Source organism: Strongylocentrotus purpuratus, unplaced genomic scaffold, assembly GCF_000002235.5.
Source record: "Strongylocentrotus purpuratus isolate Spur 01 unplaced genomic scaffold, Spur_5.0 spur5_scaffold_14, whole genome shotgun sequence".
Lineage (NCBI taxonomy): Eukaryota > Metazoa > Echinodermata > Echinoidea > Camarodonta > Strongylocentrotidae > Strongylocentrotus > Strongylocentrotus purpuratus.
This window is the reverse complement of record NW_022145599.1, coordinates 17,100,629-17,116,602: the sequence shown is the minus strand read 5'-3', so window position 1 is coordinate 17,116,602 and position 15,974 is coordinate 17,100,629. Positions and strand designations below refer to the sequence as shown.

Here is a 15,974-nt window from a genome sequence, read left to right as displayed (position 1 = left end):
CTTCTCTTATTTCTCAGTTTTCATTTTCCTTTCCTGCTCCCAAGCGTTTTAATTTCCTTTCTCCTCTTTTTTCTTCTAATCATTTTCTTCTATCTTGTTATTCCCCCCTCTTCTTAAACAAAATTGTTCATGATTTTCTCAAACTATGTCGTCATATATAGGACTACCGGCCGCCTCCCCCTTTTTATAGTATAAATCAAAGACTTCTAACACAAGTCATGGTCGAGGGTACGATCGACATGATCATAATGAAGGAATACTTTTTTTAATTAACAAATTTTCAGGGTTTGCTAAACGCCTTCCTATAGATGCTAGAGCGATCGAGAGAGAGAGAGAGAGAGAGAGAGAGAGAGAGCAAGAGAGAAAGAGAGAGAGAGAGAGAGAGAGGGAAGAGAGAGATAGAGAGAGAGAGAGAGAGAGAGAGAGAGAGAGAGATTTAACATGTAACTGTGATCCTCGCTTTTGTAATAGTGATCCACCTTCAACACACGCGACATGCCCCAATCTCTCTAACATGTAATGGTGATCAGGGATCCCTATTACAATTGTAATAGTTATCCAAACACACGCAATGTGTGCATTTACACGCAGCATGCCATAGGCATATCGATACACACACACAATATCGATATGTGTGTGATCTCATCAAACTTTGTGCCAATGAGTGCGGTGACTAAAGCTGAAACTTGAAAGGCTAAAATTGATTGGTGAGTATTAATGGTGCATTATTATTTGTAATTTTATTAGAGGTTTTGATGAAAGAATGATATGTGTAATTTCTATACACATACTCTGACCTGTATGTCTTGTAACTGCTATAAAAAGTAAGATCTATGGTAGATATGAATTTTTCAGTCCCATGCATGCAATTCGGTGTGTTTTCAATGTCAAGAACCTTGATACTGATGATAGGGGGTCCTAAAAACTATGCTTTCTTAGATCTTAACTAAAAGCTCAAATAGAATTCTGATGTAAACTTAGATCTAGATCTAGGAGTAGGGTATATCAACATTTCTTTCACTAGCTAAGACTCTTGTTGTAGGCAAAGTCCAAGTTAGCAAAGTCTACTCTAGTACTACTAGGGGCCTACTAGACATAAAGTAGAATCTAGACCCTAGTCTCCGAGTCTGACCATGCTGACTCTGTCACTCTGGGTAGTGTAGGTCTAGTCTAGATCTAGTCTCTATAGTTTGCAAATTTAGTTGGACTCTCAAAACAAGTTGAATTCACTCAAGGGCCGGCAACCTCGGGTCAATGCAAATGTGTATTGACCACTAGGGATTTATTTATTTATTTTTCGAAATATTGAATAACAATAGGTTTCCCAACTCTTGTCATTCAGGTCGAAAATGCATTTCCATTTAAAAAGATTTTATATTCTCCTCTCCTTCTCTTAAAAGTGCATTTTAGTTTCAAATTAGTGTTGTGAGGTTCTGGTAATTCCATATCGGAGAACCTGAATAAAACTAATACAGGCTCTGCATTAAATAAAGAGAAAAAAAACCTTAATTTTAGTCGGACATATCATAGTCGAGAAGCGTAAGGAATTGTGGTTGGTTTAGACATGGGGGGGGGGGGAGGGGGGGGGGGGCTTGCCTAATACTACAGGCACTGTATTACATGAAGAGAAAACAAAGCTTTAATTTCAGTTGGACATATCATAGTCCAGAAACAGTAAGGAAATGCGGTTGGTGTAGCCATGAGTGAAAGGTAGGGAAGAGGCCCCCCCCCCCCCCCTTAATACAGGCTCTGTATTAAATACAGAGATAACAAAACTATAATTTTAGTCGAACGTATCATAGTCGAGAAAGCGTAAGGAAACGTGGTTGGAATAGCCATGGGGGGTGGGGGGGGGGGCTTGCCTAATACAGGCACTAAAATAAAGAGACAACAAAAGGAAATGTGGTTGGTGTAGCCATGAGTGAAAGGTAGGGAAGAGGCCCCCCCCCCCTTAATACAGGCTCTGTATTAAATAAAGAGATAACAAAACTATAATTACAGTCGGACGTATCATACTCGAGAAAGAGTAAGGAAATGTGGTTGGCTAGCCACGACGGGAACGTGGGGGGGGGGGGGGTGGGGCATGCCTAAAACAGGATGTGTATTAAAGAAAGAGATAACAAAACTTTACTTTCAGTTGGACATATCATAGTCCAGAAAGAGTAAGGAAATAAGATTGGCGTAGCCACGAGGGAAAAGGTGAGGAAGCCCCCCCCCCCCCCTAATACAGGCTCTGTATTAAATAAAGAGAAAAAAAAACTTTAATTACAGTCGGACGTATCATACTCGAGAAAGAGTAAGGAAATGTGGTTGGTGTAGCCACGAGGGGGAGAGGGGTGGGGGGGGGGGGGTTTGCATGATTCAAGCTCTATATTAAATAAAGAGATACAATATAACAAAACTATGATTTCAGTCTGATGTTTCATAGTCGAGAAAGAGCAGGGAAATGTGATTCAGATAGCCACGGGGGAAGGGGAGTGGGGCTCGCCTTATACAGGCTCTGTATTAAAGAGAATTAAAAACAAATTTTGGTTGAACATATCATTGTTGAGAAAGCGTAATGAAATGTAGTTGGTATAGCCATGGGGGTGGGGGGGGGGGGGCTTGCCTAATACAGGCACTAAAATAAAGAGACAACAAAGGAAATGTGGTTGGTGTAGCCATGAGTGAAAGGTAGGGAAGAGGCCCCCCCCCCCTTATACAGGCTCTGTATTAAATAAAGAGATAACAAAACTATAATTACAGTCGGACGTATCCAGGGCTCAAATTAATTTTTTGTCCACGGGGGCTCTTCCCCCCAAAAAAGAGCCCCCGTGAGCCTTCTCACGGGGGCTCTTTTAGTACTGACGGGGCTCTTTTTTTATACTAATATCAATTGAATTGGTACCTATGATACTCCTCAATTATGTGCTATTTCATCATTATCATTTCAATCAGCATTTTCCCTCTTACAAATTTACAAGCTACATAGCTGTTACTGGCCTGTGTATATAATATATACGCATACAACACTGATCTTTATGATGTCTTTAACGTGACATATCTTCTTTCCCCTTGCAAACGAGAAAGAAAACAAGGTCATTAAAAGGGATAAGCGACAAATAATGATTGTGATTCAAATTGATGCGAATATTTATTTGAATAAGCACTGCTATTCACCCGAATCTTCTTTGTAAAAACAACTTTTACAAATCTCAGCCATGCTTTATACTGAGTTGAGACGTTCCATTCAATGTAAAATACTCATTAAAGAATACACTTCTCCTAATCTGAAAGTGATCTTAAAACACAGTGGCAGATTTGCATGGCTGAGATTTGTAAAAGTCGTTTTAACAAAGAAGATTCTGGTGAAAAGCATTGCTTATTCAAAAAAAATCCTTGCATCAATTTGAATCACAATGATTTTTTTTTTGCATGATCCTTTTATTAAATAACCTTGTTTTCTTTTTTGTTTGCAGGGGGAGAAGAAGCTATGTCACGTTAAGAAATCATAAAGATCAGTGGTATTATGCGTATATACATTTATGATACCAGAACAAATGTTGATTATCAGAATGTCTTTTTGGAATACCTCTATACAAATACTACATTGTCTTTAGCCCGTATCAGTATTAGTATGATCCAATATAAAGCTATTATTCTTCATTTAATTCAGTATAATGCTTTTCCTCAAAAATAGTTTTGCTATTTTTTTTAGGATTGAGACGCTAAGAAATGGTTTCAAATTCATATTACACGAACCCTGAACCATTGCAAAATGATGGTGGTTCTCTCTCTCTCTCTCTCTTTATTTTAATCATGCATTATCAACTACATAATAAAGCAGCAACCAGAAACTTAGGTTATCTGAGATAGGTGAAAGTAAGAGTTAAAAAGAAAGTCATGCTAAAACGGCGCTTCACTTCCCCCCCCCCTGAAAAAAATAAAATAGAGTAGTCCTCCTCTCCAGCATCCCCCCCCCCCCCCCCCCCCGCTTTAATATCACATTTTCACTTGGCAGCCCAAGGGGGCGCCGGGGGCTGGGAGGAGGGGGTTAAACCCCCTAATCCTCCCCCCGTAGATCTGCCCATGTTACCATATTATTCCACGACATCTTGGTCTTCCTCTTCTTCTCAATAGGGACTTTTAGATTTGCGTGGACGTGCACTGGCAGTCACATGACTGTGACGTCCTTTTAAGCACTGGCACTGCCTTAAAAGGAGGTCACACGTAGCAGTCCACGTTCTCATCGTGCAAATCTAAAAGTCCCTAATATTGATTTACTGGTCGAGGTTCATTATTTGCTGGTCATTTGAAATCACCAGATTTCAGCGGGTTAACGCTTTCACAACGAAAAACTTCTTCATGACCATGTTTCTGCCCTTTCGTAATTCGCGATCGCCTCCAGCTCGAGCAGACATGGCGCGGCAGCGTGCACACATACCGCTACTAACGGCGCAGTAGGCCTATAACCACTGCTGACGGCGGCACTGCGAGCTGAATAGGCCTATACTCATAAAAACGAGAAATCTTGCACGCTAATCTAAGTTCAATTTCATTGGTTTAAGGTTTAAAAATTGAAACTCAATATTATGTTAAAGTTATAACAGAAAAGATAATCTTTATTTTATAATTCCACGGGGGCGATTTTTAATTTTGCAATCGCCCCCGTGAGCAACCTGACGGGGGCGATTATGTAGCTCACGGGGGCGAATCGCCCACCGCCCCCGTGTATTTTGAGCGCTGGACGTATCATACTCGAGAAAGAGTAAGGAAATGTGATTGGCTAGCCACGACGAGAATGTGGGGGGGGGGGCATGCCTAAAACAGGATGTGTATTAAAGAAAGAGATAACAAAACTTTACTTTCAGTGGACATATCATAGTCCAGAAAGAGTAAGGAAATAAGATTGGCGTAGCCACGAGGGAAAAGGTGAGGAAGCCCCCCCCTAATACAGGCTCTGTATTAAATAAAGAGAAAAAAAACTTTAATTACAGTCGGACGTATCATACTCGAGAAAGAGTGAGGAAATGTGGTTGGTGTGTAGCCACGAGGGGGAGAGGGTGGGGGGGGGGGGGGGAGGGGCTTGCCTGATTCAAGCTCTATATTAAATAAAGAGATACAATATAACAAAACTATGATTTCAGTCTGATGTTTCATAGTCGAGAAAGAGCAGGGAAATGTGATTCAGATAGCCACGGGGGAAGGGGGGAGTGGGGCTCGCCTTATACAGGCTCTGAATTAAAGAGAATTAAAAAACAAATTTTGGTTGAACATATCATCGTTGTGAAAGCGTAATGAAATGTAGTTGGTTTAGACATGGAGGGGGGGGGGGGAGGGGGACGCTCGCCTAATACAGGCACTGTATTACATGAAGATAAAACCAAACTTTAATTTCAGTCAGACATATCATAGTCCAGAAACAGTAGGAAATGTGGTTGGTTTAGACATGGAGGGGGGGGGGGGGGGGGGGAGGGACGCTCGTCTAATACAGGCACTGTATTACATGAAGGTAAAACCAAACTGTAATTTCAGTCGACATATAATACCTGTAGTCGGGAAAGGGAAATGTAATTGGTGTAGCCACTGGGTGTAGGGGGGGGGGGGGTAGCTTTAATACAGGCTCTGTATTAAATAAAGAGAAAAAAAAAACTTTAATTACAGTCGGACGTATCATACTCGAGAAAGAGTAAGGAAATGTGGTTGGCTAGCCACGACGGGAACGTGGGGGGGGGGGGGGGGGGTGGGGCATGCCTAAAACAGGATGTGTATTAAAGAAAGAGATAAACAAAACTTTACTTTCAGTTGGACATATCATAGTCCAGAAAGAGTAAGGAAATAAGATTGGCGTAGCCACGAGGGAAAAGGTGAGGAAGCCCCCCCCCCCTAATACAGGCTCTGTATTAAATAAAGAGAAAAAAAACTTTAATTACAGTCGGACGTATCATACTCGAGAAAGAGTAAGGAAATGTGGTTGGTGTAGCCACGAGGGGGGAGGGGTGGGGGGGGGGGGGGTTTGCATGATTCAAGCTCTATATAAATAAAGAGATACAATATAACAAAACTATGATTTCAGTCTGATGTTTCATAGTCGTGAAAGAGCAGGGAAATGTGATTCAGATAGCCACGGGGGGAAGGGGAGTGGGGCTCGCCTTATACAGGCTCTCTGTATTAAAGAGAATTAAAAAACAAATTTGGTTGAACATATCATTGTTGAGAATGCGTAATGAAATGTAGTTGGTTTAGACATGGAGGGGGGGGGGGGGGGAGGGGGACGCTCGCCTAATACAGGCACTGTATTACATGAAGGTAAAACCAAACTTTAATTTCAGTCGGACATATCATAGTCCAGAAACAGTAAGGAAATGTGGTTTGTTAGACATGGAGGGGGGGGGGGGGGGGGGGGAGGGGGACGCTCGTCTAATACAGGCACTGTATTACATGAAGGTAAAACCAAACTGTAATTTCAGTCGACATATAATACCTGTAGTCAGGAAATAGGGAAAGCAATTGGTGTGTAGCCACTGGGTGTAGGGGGGGGGGCTAGCTTAATACAGGCTCTGTATTAAATAAAGAGAAAAAAAACTTTAATTACAGTCGGACGTATCATACTCGAGAAAGAGTAAGGAAATGTGGTTGGTGTAGCCACGAGGGGGAGAGGGGGTGGGGGGGGGGGGGGCTTGCCTGAGTCAAGCTCTGTATTAAATAAAGAGATACAATATAACAAATCTATGATTTCAGTCTGATGTTTCATAGTCGAGAAAGAGCAGGGAAATGTGATTCAGATAGCCACGGGGGAAGGGGGGGGGGGCTCGCCTTATACAGGCTCTATATTAAAGAGAATTAAAAACCGCAATTTTGGTTGAACATCATTGTGAGAAAAGCGTAATGAAATGTAGTTCGTGTAGCCATGGGGGGGGGGGGGGGGGGAACTTGTTTAATATTGTTTAATATTGAAATGCAAGCATTTAAACAAACAGAAACTTTGTTATTCCTGGCTCATTTTCCTGATTGAGGTGTCGTATGAAAGGCCAGAATTTGAACTTTCTAGATACTTTCAGATATTGCCCGCCAAATGACTTTTGGTTTCCTCTCTTCAAATTGTTTTTAATCACTCATACGTGAAATATTTATCATACTGACGAGTTGCATCAAATGAAAGAGGAGGAACTTCGCTTTACAAATATGTGTCTTTTATAAATTATAATTATGATAAAACTTTGATAATTCTCCGGTTTCGTTTTTTCTGGGACGCACTGTATACTTGGGTCTTGTTCTGACCTGTGAATACAAGATTCCAATATTTTTTTAATGTAGTGATAGTATTAACATTTGATCATTCATTTTTTTCTGTTTTCCAGCTTCAAATAATCTACGTTGATGGAGGGCCAGCAAGTTCTTCAAGATCTCTCTAATGAGTCCATGTAAGTACTCAATATCACAGATAAATACTCAATTTCAAAGGCAGAAAGGCAATTTATGAAAAGTATTACTTTATACACAACCAAAAAATATACCAAATATTGATCTGTGTTCAATTTTGGGCAAACATGACACAATCAAATCTCACGTAACCTTTCAACCAAATGTTGAAAGAAAGACGAAGGTGTTATTTTTTTGGAGGGGGGATCTTAACTTTTGCTTATATGTATGCAAACTAAAATAGAAAAAAATACATTTACTTAAATTTAGGCCCCTAGAATAATGATTCTCTACCTAGGGCACTAACCTCCTATGACAAACTGTTAGATTATACCTGATGTTGGAATCATCAGGACCTCTATATTTACAGTGCTTGTCAAAAATTTAGATACACCCTGGATTTGAGGAAAGTTTTACTTCCAGGGCTGTGTATCTTATTTTGTGTGTGCATGAAATTCAAGCCTAATTGGTGATGAGCTCCTTTTCATATACAGGGTCGTCAGTTTTGTTGAGATGTATTGTGATGTATTTACTACCTTCAAATGTTTAAGCTCCATTTATATGGGGGGGGGGGAGGGGTAACCTGCAAAAACTGTATGCTGTCTTTAAAAACTATGTTTATATGCAATAGAACAGAATATGCTGCATATCCAGCGCTCAAAAACACGGGGGCGGTGGGCGATTCGCCCCCGTGAGCTCCATAATCGCTCCCGTCAGGTTGCTCACGGGGGCGATTGCAAAATGAAAAATCGCCCCGTGGAATTATGAAATAAAGATTATCTTTTCTGAATAAACTTTAACACAATATGAGTATCAATTTTCAAACCTTAAACCAATGAATGGAACTTAGATGGCGCTTTCTCTCCCATCTCTACGAGTATGACGATACAAACAACGGAAGCTCGCAGTGCAAGCTAATGCCGTCAGCAGTGGTAAACTGCGCCGGTAGTACCGGTGTGCACGCTGGCGCCCAATATCTGCTGGAGCTGGAGACGATCGCAGTAGGATTGAAACATGGAGAAGTTTTTCGTTGTGAAAAGTGTGTGAATCCTCTGAAATCTAGTTATTCTAAAAGACCAGCAAATAATGAACTCGACCAGTAAACCAATATGAGAAGAAGACCAGCAAAGATTACAAGGAGCGATCTAGGCGGTTTAGGGGTTAAACCCCCCTAACCCTTGGGCTGCCACGTGAAAAGTCATGTGCATAGAAAAATGCTATCATGTGTCCAGACCTACACAGTTAGATGCCAGGAAACATAACGGGGGTTCAAATAGCACAAAAACAAAAAAATCCCTCGCCGCTTCGCGGCTGTGACCATGGAATGGAAATAGCAACACAAAAAATTGCCTCGTGGCCTCCACATCGTATTTGGGTTACCCCCTCCCCAGACCCCCCCCCCCCCACCCCCCCCCCCCCCCACCCTTAGCAAAAAGCTAGATCCGCCCTGTACGTGTTTGGAAGGATTTGGTAAAGACTAAAAAATAAAGAAAGAATGTAAATAAGGTTGCTCCAAATAATGAAGAGGACAGTATGTAGAGAACGGGAAAGCAATGGAGGGATGTCATCACGGGGATAAAAGTCAATAACAGTATGTAACAAGTAAATCTAAGAGGGAAAATGCCGACTTAAATCAATGATAATGATAAAATACAAAGGAATTTAGGAGTTTCATGGGTACCAATTCAATGGAAATTTGTATTAAAATAAGAGCCCCCGTCAGCACTAAAAGAGCCCCCGTGAGAAGGCTCACGGGGAGCGCTTTTTTTTTGGAAGAGCCCCGTGGACAAAAAATTAATTTGGCCCTGTGCATATCCTCAAAAAGTTTAAATCAAGCCATGGCCCAGATACCAACTATTTGTAATGTTGTTCACATTTGTATTCATTTTCTTTAATAACACAGTGAAACCTATCCGCTCCATTCCACAAATTGAAGTTATGAACTTTTTTTTCTTAATCCTCAAGAAGTTGACTAGTATAACATTGAACTTATCTTGCAATTTAAATTGTGGTATAATTCCAGCTTAGGTACAGCAAGAAACAGTGTTTAATTAAGTTTATAAAGTTTTCCTGTATTAAGTGGTACAATTGCAATATTATTGGTATACATGATTTATACTACTATACCTTATGGTCATTTAATTTACCAGGTTTGAAGGTAACTAATTACAAAATCATGGTGAACTTATACTACTATCACTGTATAAAAGAAAATGCCATCCCAGTCAAGAACGTACAACAAAGAGTGTGAAGCAATACATTAAACAACTTCTTCCTTTCTCTTTTTTGTTGTTGATTGGCAATTAGGAGACGTACATGTAGAAGATAACATGAATAATGGTGTTAGCGCCGAACCTCCTGAAGATGGTAAGTTTTTAATTTTTTTATTCACTGGTGCTTATCAAAAACATTATAATTAATGCCGTTGAAAAAGAATGGTAAAGAAACATTGTTAGGCTATTGCTGCATGAATACTAAAACAAGTTGATACAAGTCTGTAACCAAATTTTGTTTAGCTTATGTAAATTAGGGGATGTTATAATTGGTTTTCTATCAATTCTGAAGTAATACAATATTTTAAAACACGTTTATAATTATGACAATTAATTTTTGCCGGGAAGTTAATTGCTTGTTCTGGCTTTTTTTGTTCCCAGCAAAAACATTGCGTAGCTAAAATACCATAATATATGCAAATGAAAGATATACTAGCAAATTAATTTGAAAACATAATCAATCTGGTAAATATCTTTCTCGAAAAATAGTTTTGGCTAGATATGGAACATAGAAACAATGTCGTTTATAGCGTTTGAGAAGTAGTTGCTTAAACTTAAACAGCTTGAGATGAGACTTTTACCGGCCAACCAACAACATTTGTGTATTAATTTGTGCATTTACATGTACACATTGAAATTTATATTGATTTAATTCAGATTGCAATTTGGCAGCAACTATGGCCAATAAAGCAACTAAAAAGGTATTGATTTCATTGTTAATCCTTTAAAAAAATCTTGGATGGCAATTCTGTAATTTTATTGAGTCCCACATCTTCTCTTTTACTTGAAAACAAGATACTCTTAATTTCATCTGCGTACATGTAGGAGCAAAGCTACATGTATGTGCTTGATAGTGTATTCATAAAAGGTAATACTGTTTTATGTTTAAAAGCTTTGAAGTTGATACAAGAAAATATCATGCCCAATGCAAATATTAATGATACTGGTAATGATTCCTCTAAATAATTTATATTGGTATTATTCCTCTTAAATGCTGAAGCATTGTTATCAGTGTCATATACATTCATTTTATGTAAGAGTAAATGCATTTCACTTTACTGTCCCAATCGCTTCCACAGTAGACTTATAAATACTGTCAACAAATGTTTCCTTGCAATTTTTACAAAATTCTGGTCGAATCACTAATTCAAATAATAGATTCATGAAGGCTAATGTTAAGTTAGAATGTGAGTTAAATCTTTTCAAGGTCAAAGCTTTAAGGTCAATAAATTCTCCTAGAAAAGCTTTAAATCTTTTGCATTTAACAATCTACTCGTTCAAGTTAGTTCATTAATTTGAGGTTATTTGATATGAATGTTTTATATACTGTATTTTACATTTGTAAAACATTGCCCAATTCGGCCTTGTAGGCCGCGATGCATTGTTGTTCTTTTATTCTCAATAAAACCATTATCTATCCATCTATCTAATGAGTATTATGTGTTCATACCTATATATGCTTTCTTAATTACTTTCAAATATTTCTCTCTATATGTTTGTAGAAGCAGAGAATTAAGAGATGATGCCCAATGTGTCCCACGTTGACAGATCAGATGTCCCGCCACCTGATTTATAAACACAAGGTTTCCGACAAAGACAAGAGACTAACCCTTCTCCAGCTGGCACGAGAAGAGTATCACTCTGTAACTGAATGTATGTTATAATTATTTGTGGACTTATAACATGTGGTATCATAAAAAAATCTGAATCAATTATAGAATAAGTTAATGATATATATTTGCCTCCATTACAGAAGCTCAGGGGTTTTATTTTATGCAATTAATTACGTCAGATGAGCATATTTAGATACCTTATTTGTGACACTGACATGCAAGTCATTAATTGGAGTGGGGTCAGGGGGCAGAGCCCCAGCAGCTCAGGGAAGGGTTTAGGCATTTAATCACAGTCAGATGAACAACCAGGGGCCTGCTTAAGGGCCCTTGGTGGGGTCCACGGCAGACCCCCGGAAGTTCAGGGAAAAATCATGCCATTTCAGCAACGTTTGAAATCATGTATGCATTTTATTAGGGGGGGGGGGCATCAGTACGCCAGTGCTAGGGAGCATAGTGAAAAAAAAGCAGTGATGGTGATGGAAGTGACTGCCCCCTCACTGGTTTTTGAAGTTTTGTTTTCATTCCTTAGCTAAACTATTGGATATAAACAAGTAATTTACTTTTTTCACACTGCACTTTGCTGCAATATTTACTTGTACATTTGAAGGATGTGAGGGAGCGTATTTCCCAAGTGAGAAGATTTTTGCATTTTTATTTGTCTAAATGCTGCACTTTTAGGCCCACCAGAGCCTAAAAGTGTGTTGCAGTATTCAGTCAGTTTTTGCTATACAATTTGTTTTGCACTTTTTCAAAATTTTCCGGGGGGGGGGGGGGGGGGGAATGTCCCCCCTCCCGCCGGGATTGCCGCCCATGGCTTGTAGACACCCTAAATTTTAGCTATTCACATCACAGAGACAAGGCATAATCACCCATGGCAAAAAAGGGCAAGGATAAAATGTTTATAGAAAATTATAGACTCATAATACGTTGATATTAAGATTGGTTCTAAAGCCTTAGCGCGGAGACTTAAAACTATTTTACCATCAAAATCATCTAAACCAAGTTGCCTTTGTTAAAAATAGATTCATCAGAGAAACTGTGAGAACAGTGATCGAGACTATGTTTTACTCTAGGTTTAAACGAATCTGGGAAATTTTTATTAAGTCTCGATTTCAAAAGCCTTTTATTTCTCTAAATCATCAATTTCTATTTGAAGTGTTCAAAAATGTCTCAATTTCGGAAATAATTTTGCAATTTTGTCAATGTTCTTTAATTTGTAGGGACATGGAAACCTGCGTAATGAACAATGACATTTAAACTAGATTTTTTTCCAGGAGGAAAAGGAGTAAGACAAGGGGGCCTTCTTTCTCCATACCTCTTCATTTTAGCAATAGAAACACTGGCAACAAATATAAGAATAAACCCTAAAAATCCAGGGCATAAAGTTAAACGATATTCACAAAATAAAACTCTCTATGTACACAGACAACATAACAATACTTTTTGTTAAATTTCGAATCATATTCTAAATGGCTATGCTTCATGATTTTCAAATTTGTTCGTCACTTTCACTGAATTATGAAAAGACGAAGGCAATGTTTTATAGGACACTTTAACGTACAAAACCCATTAATTCCAATAAATATAAGGTTTGATCATGTTTTGACAATCTCGGAATCGATATCTCCTACTCTTTTGAAGATAGAATGGCACAACTCCAAATAATTGTATCCAATATCAAATCTCAACTGAACTTATGTAAAGCCAGGAATCTGTCACTATATGGAAAAATTCAAATAGTTAAAACTTTTGCTATTTCCCAGCTGATATATGTAGCCAGCATAGTTTCCATTCCTGATTCATTTATTCATAAGGTTAACACAGTACTATACGAATGTGTATGGGGCGGCCCAGATGGAATAAAACTTGGTAAAAGAGAAAAGTGATGGAAGTTTTAAAGATGACTTGTATTCGAATGGGTTACAAGACTATTCACATCAACTTCTATAGGTTAGAAAAACATATGCTTAGAATTATTGTCACCAGTTGGCGGAAAATAATTATTTTTTGTAATTTTGATATGAAATATTTAAACATTGAAGTGTCAAACAGGTTCAGGGAAATTTTAGAAACATAGAGTCTTTTGAATAGAAAAAACTGATATTGCATGCTAATCAATGTATTTGGAATAACAAACTATATATATCAAACAGAAAATCTATATTTAAACCAGAAATAAAGAAAAGGGTTTTGTAAAAATTGCAGATATGTTAGATAAATTTGGACGTCCACTGCGATGGAAAGACTGTAGAAAAGGAACTAAAGTTCACTGATTTTTTTTTGTATTGTTAGACTATTATAAAAAGATACCAAGAGCATGGAAGCATTTCTTTTTGCAGCATAACTATCACCATCTAGTTAAAGATCTAAGATATTTTTCTTCTGTTTTCTGTGATTCCGAATTCAAACAAATTCATAACATAACGACGAAGCAACTTTATCGAACTTTTCTAAGACTTAATAACCCTGAAATCTCAAAAGTATTTACTCGTTTCAATGAGCTGTATAATATGAATGAGCAACAAGTGTCAAATCTTTTCACTCTACCAGCAAATGTTGCTATTGACTCCAGACTTCGAATTTATACGCACTTTAAAATTTTGAATAATCTAATACCAACAAATGAATGCCTGGCACGTACAGGAAGGAAAAGTAGTTCACTGTGCTCAATTTGCAATGCTACACCCGAGACAATGGATCATTTATTTTTTACATGTCCTAAGATTGCAGCCTTTTGGAATGGCTACGCAGAAGAGCGACGGATTTTAATCCTGATTATTTTCTTTCAGGCAAAAACATTTTATTTGGAATTACTGAACCAAAAAGTCAAGCCAACTTAGCTTTTAATGTTCTTACTATACTCGGTAAACAGTTCATTTTATGTTGTAAATATCAAGAGATTACGCCTAGCTTGCAACAATTTAATAATTATGTTTTGTCTTATAAATCCACTGAAGAAGATATTGCAAAAAAAGAAAAGTTGGTAGAGCAGTGGTCTCGTAATCCGGACACCCAGGTTCGAAACCAAGGCGATGCGCTATAGTGCCCTTTGGTAAGGCATTAATCCTCATTACCAGGTTTCTCGGAGAGCACCTAAAGCCGTCGGTCCTCTGGTTGCTAACCAACAAGCATTTAAGCTATCTTAGTAGTCAGGTAAAATAACCACCACTAAACCACCACCACAAATTTTAGAGGCATATGGCAAAACATCAGCAAGTATTTCTGCGTACAAAACGTTTCAAGGGATAGATTTGTTTGTTTTTTATACAAAATTTTATTTTCCTGTTGTGATGTATTTGATGTACTATATTCTATTATGTAATAGAAAAGGTCAGATTATATTGCGCGTTATGTCCCGGCGGTGCAGCCGAGGGAGGGGGGGGGGGGGGCTATATGTTCTTAACCTCTCTCTTTCCATTTTGTGTCGATCTGATGGTCATATCGTCTGTGCGGTTGGGGTATGCAGAAGTATCATGCTATGTGTTTTTTTAATGTTACACTGTAATGTAAAACAACATGATTGTAAGTGTAAAACAATATGATAATTCATTTATTTTTCTGCAAAAAAAATGTAATGCATATTCTGTAAATCATTGTGTTTTCTGACCAATAAAACTTATCAAGATAAAAAACAAACAAAACATGAACGGTGAACAGATGAAGTGTATCCAGGGGCGGGGCACAAAAGGGGCCGAAAATTTCACGACTCAGCCAGCCGCTGAATAAGCAGAGGGGGGGAGGGGGTAAATAAGTGGACATATATAATTTTTTTTGCTCCGAAAAATTTGAAAATTGCGACGGCGCAAATACGGTCAGTGGGGGGGGGGGGGGGGGGGGGTCACGTGCACCTGTGAACCCCTGTGGCACCCCCCCCCCCCCCCCCCCCCCCCTGGATCCGTCCCTGGTATCAGTAAATACATAATTCTTCCTTGTATTGTCATGTCTTTCATGACTATCCTAGTCTGTAATGCTTTTATATGCTAGAATTTGTTACAATTATGTTTTACAATTGAATCTGTGTTTTTATGCCTCCGTACGAAGTAGCCGGAGGCATTATGTTTTCGGGTTGTCCGTCCGTCCGTACGTCCGTACGTCCGTACGTACGTACGTACGTACGTACGTCTGTACGTACATACGTCCCGTTCTCGTGATCGCGTTATCTGAAGAACTGGTTGATGGATTCCTGCCAAACTTTGGTCATGTATGTATCTTGTAGAGCCGATGAACTGATTAGATTTTGGGGTTACGAGGTCAAAGGTCAAAGGTCACAGGGCTCATTATGTATGCAAAACGAGCTCGTGATCGCGTTATCTGAAGAACTGGTTGATGGATTCCTGCCAAACTTTGGTCATGTATGTATCTTGTAGAGCCGATGAACTGATTAGATTTTGGGGTCACGAGGTCAAAGGTCAAAGGTCACAGGGCTCATTATGTATGCAAAACGAGCTCGTGATCGCGTTATCTGAAGAACTGATTGATGGATTGCTGCCAAACTTAGGTCATGTATGTTACTTGCAAAGCCGAAAAACTGATTAGATTTTGAGGTCACGAGGTCAAAGGTCAAAGGCCACAGGGCTCATTATGTATGCAAAACGAGCTTGTGATCGCGTTATCTGAAGAACCGATTGATGGATTGCTGCCAAACTTAGGTCATGTATGTTACTTGCAGAGCCGATGAACTGATTAG

General features: G+C 38.9%; 1 long non-coding RNA gene across 1 annotated transcript; it reads left to right on the top strand.

Annotated features, from left to right (window-relative positions):
• Positions 1-422: 422 nt before the first annotated feature.
• On the top strand, positions 423-9,747 carry LOC115923748. Its single transcript, XR_004064066.1, has 3 exons — positions 423-707; positions 7,341-7,403; positions 9,709-9,747. It is a non-coding gene; the product is annotated as an uncharacterized LOC115923748 (long non-coding RNA).
• The last annotated feature ends 6,227 nt before the right edge of the window (positions 9,748-15,974 follow it).